Below are 3,522 nucleotides of genomic sequence, written 5' to 3' on the forward strand. Positions count from 1 at the left end.
TTTGGGAGCCATTTTCTTTGGGCGAGTTCACCACAAAAGCAGGTGGACCTGGAGTTGTCAAATTTATCACAAGTAACAAAACAAGTAGTTAAAACTTCTTCATCATTTTATGGAAAACGGGGCTGCAAACATAACTTTTAAATCATCTAGAAAAGTGCTATACACCATCACTGGGAATGCCCTGGCCTTTCGATGTGCTCAGAACACTGAGGGCAAAAAAACTGGCAACGAGGTACATATAAGGCCCACCAGGCAGGAAAACATGTTAAAGCCACCATTTTGACCATTTCATCGAATTCTGGACACTACCTGTGGTAAGGTGTATCATCAGTTCACATATCACTAAGAAAAATGCTGCCAATTAATTAAGTGTGGAAAAATACCTGTGCCTTGGGATGGGACTGGTGCATGGATTAACAGACATTTAAAAAAACAATAAAAATGCCAAACATAGACCTAAAAACATACATGAATTTAGTATAACATGAAGATAAAACTGCGAAAAGTTGGGGAAAGAGAATCTTGTCAGGGAATAGTATTGAAAAAATTAGGTAGCCATCTGTGGGAAAACTAGCTCCATTCCCCGCCTCTTTCTCTCTCTCTTGTCACACACACAAAAAAAACACAAAAACACACACCAATTCCCACTGGACCAAAGATAAAAACAGCATAATAATTGTAGAGATAAAAATAAAAATTTTTATATTATCAGGCTAGGGAAGGCCTTTCCAAGTATATCATTAATAGAGAAGCCACACAGAAAGCAATGATCGATAAATCTCAATGATTAAAGAACAACCACCACCAACTGCAAGGAAAATACTGCACCATCATCAAAATGAAAAAGACAACATATAAGCTGGGACAGTAGAATGGCCACTCACACTACAAAGACACAGTATTCCTCGTAGAAAACACTGTAAAGAGAATATGGGTGAGTGCTGTGAACCCCAAAAGGAAAAAGAGGGCTCACAGGCCTACCAGAGGGACATCACGTCTTTCAGAACGACAGGGACCCCTGTCCCCGCCCCCAGTGATGAGCCTCCTTCCCCCCGCCCCCGGGTCCCAAGGGTCCCCCTGTTCGTGTACCTGGCTTGGCCCCTGGGAGAGGACAGACCCCAGCAGACCCAAGTGGCCCGAGAGCAGAGTGGAGGGTAAAGGGACAGGCTCAGAGTGGCAACTGCCCCACAAGTGGCGGAGAAGCCACCGTGGCAGCAGCAGAGATGATGGCAGAAGGGCTGGCGATGATTGGCCACCCAAGAGCCAGGCGGGCCTAAGGGCGCTGGGGACAGGTCAGAGGCTGACAGAGCGGAAGGGGTGCGGTGCCGAACCTCCCAGGACGGGGGAAAGAAACGAGATCAACAAAGGGTGGGGACGGGGCGGAAGAGGAAAGTACGAAGCCGGTGATGGAGAAGAGAGGGCTGGGGACGGACGCGCGCCGCGCGTCCTCGCGGCCCGGGAGGGGAGGACGGGTGATAAGCGAAGGGGTGGAGGGGAGGACGGAGGAGGGAGACTGACCGGGAGCAGGAGCTCGGCCTGGTCAGCGTGAGGACGCGGGTGAAGAGACTGAACCCTGAATCTGGTCAGATGAGAGGGACAGTGGCGAGGACACCGGAGGCGGCCGGACGGCGATGGGAACGGAGAAGGCGGGGCGTGGGGGCTGGGCGGCCGCCAGCCCGGGGTCGCCCACCGTGCGGGTTTGGGAGCTTCTCAGGGAGCCTTGGTCGAATCTTCACTGTGTTCCCAAGTCTTCCATATACGCCTTTAGCACCCCACCCCTTACAGAGTGCGAGTGGCCCCAGCCTTGGACAAGACACTTTCTGCCAGGGCAAAGCTGACGGACTCCACCCCACCTGACGGACAGGTCCACGCAGCACAGCTGTGCGGGGGAGGGGGGCGTTCCAGCACAGCTGCCCGAGGAGCCTGGTGGTCGGCCCCTCTCACAAATGCTGCACCTGCAGTGGGGTCGCCAAGGCCCCTTCAGCTCCAGCCCCAAGCCAGAGCCCAGGACCCTACCACTGCCGGCCTCCCCAGCTCTCCCGGGGGCTGCGGCCTGGCTCCCGCAGGCCTCTCTGTGGTCTCTGCACACCCGAGCTTTTGGCTCTCAGATCTGGGTTCCTTTTGCTCTGGTCCTGGGCTGCCTCTTTTTCATGCAAAATAAATCTTTGGTGTGCACTGTACTGTCCCCAGATGTGGTGATGTACAGAGGGTCTCTAAGCACAGTGTTAGTTCATAAACTGCTCTGGGGAAGTTAGGGAGCCAGGAGGGGAGGTGGCATGATGCATGCACAGGTAAGAGCCAGGTGAGAAGGCGGTTGAGTCAGGGCGTGCCAAGATCATGACAGGTGTCGCCATGAGGACTCCAAGTTCTACTGTGCAGCTCCCAGGGCACAGATGCCTGGGGCACCACCCTGGGCCTGACACGTTCTTCACTGGCTCAGAAGCCTTTGGAGAAAGAATTATGTTTCCTGGTGACTTCCACTCATGTTATTCCCGAGACGCACATAAGATGACAGCAGAGAAGAGCTTCTCCTGGTGACCTGCACTCTGGAGTGGATCCTGGCGACCCTCACCTGGTGTCATTCCCAAGACGCACAGCAGAGTGTTTCTTTGCAAGCTCCACATTGAAATGAGAATCCAGACCCCTGGTATGAAGCTCACTTTGAGATAAACCTTGTTTTAGGCCCTTCACGCGCTTCATTTACCAAATGAAGCAAGGACAATCTCCATTTCACAGGTGTTAAAGTTGAAGATTCTAACACGGTTCTGAGCCCAGAACTCAGGTCTATATGGGCCAAAAAGGCACACGGGACCCTGGAAACACAGAGTAACCCAAGTAGCCTTTGCTGCATTAGGTTGAACTTGGACATTCTATTTGAAGAAAATCTGCACATAAACCAATGGTACAGCTTGCCATGTGACTGCAAAGCTGGCTTTCGGGGTGGGACTGGGCAGGCAGCTGAGGACGGGTACAGGTGGGCAGGGGTGAGGTGGCCTGGCCCCTCACAGGACGACAACCAGCACCAGATCCCAATAACGATGACTTCCCCACTTCTACACCTGCCTGTCATCTGGCCTTTTTATATCTGCTCTTCACGAGTCCAGGGCACGGTCTACTGCCGCCCACGTTCCCCTCCTCTGAGATCCCGGCTGCCAAGAGCTCCCCGGCTGCTCGGGATGGAGCGTGTGGTGGCAGCTTCCCTGTGGGGGAGTGCCTGAGCCCAGACAGGCGCAGGGATAACTCCTGCCCCCACTCTCAGCAGCGTGACTTCAGGCAAAGAAAGGAAACTCAGAGTCCTCGTCTGTCAGATGGGGTAACCGCTCCCTATCAGGGGGCCGCCGTGAAGGCGCAGTGAGGTGGTGGCGTCAGCTCCTGCCCCACACGTGATCGGCACTCACCCTCCCTCCCTCTCCCCTTCTTGGGCCTTTCTTAACCTTCTAGGGGCCGGACAAATCAAGAGTTTAGCAAATAGTACCCTTTTAGCAGAATCACCTCTCCTATAGGTGTCCAAATAGCTAAAGT

Source organism: Pteropus vampyrus, unplaced genomic scaffold (assembly GCF_000151845.1).
Source record: "Pteropus vampyrus isolate Shadow unplaced genomic scaffold, Pvam_2.0 Scaffold157, whole genome shotgun sequence".
Taxonomy (NCBI): domain Eukaryota; kingdom Metazoa; phylum Chordata; class Mammalia; order Chiroptera; family Pteropodidae; genus Pteropus; species Pteropus vampyrus.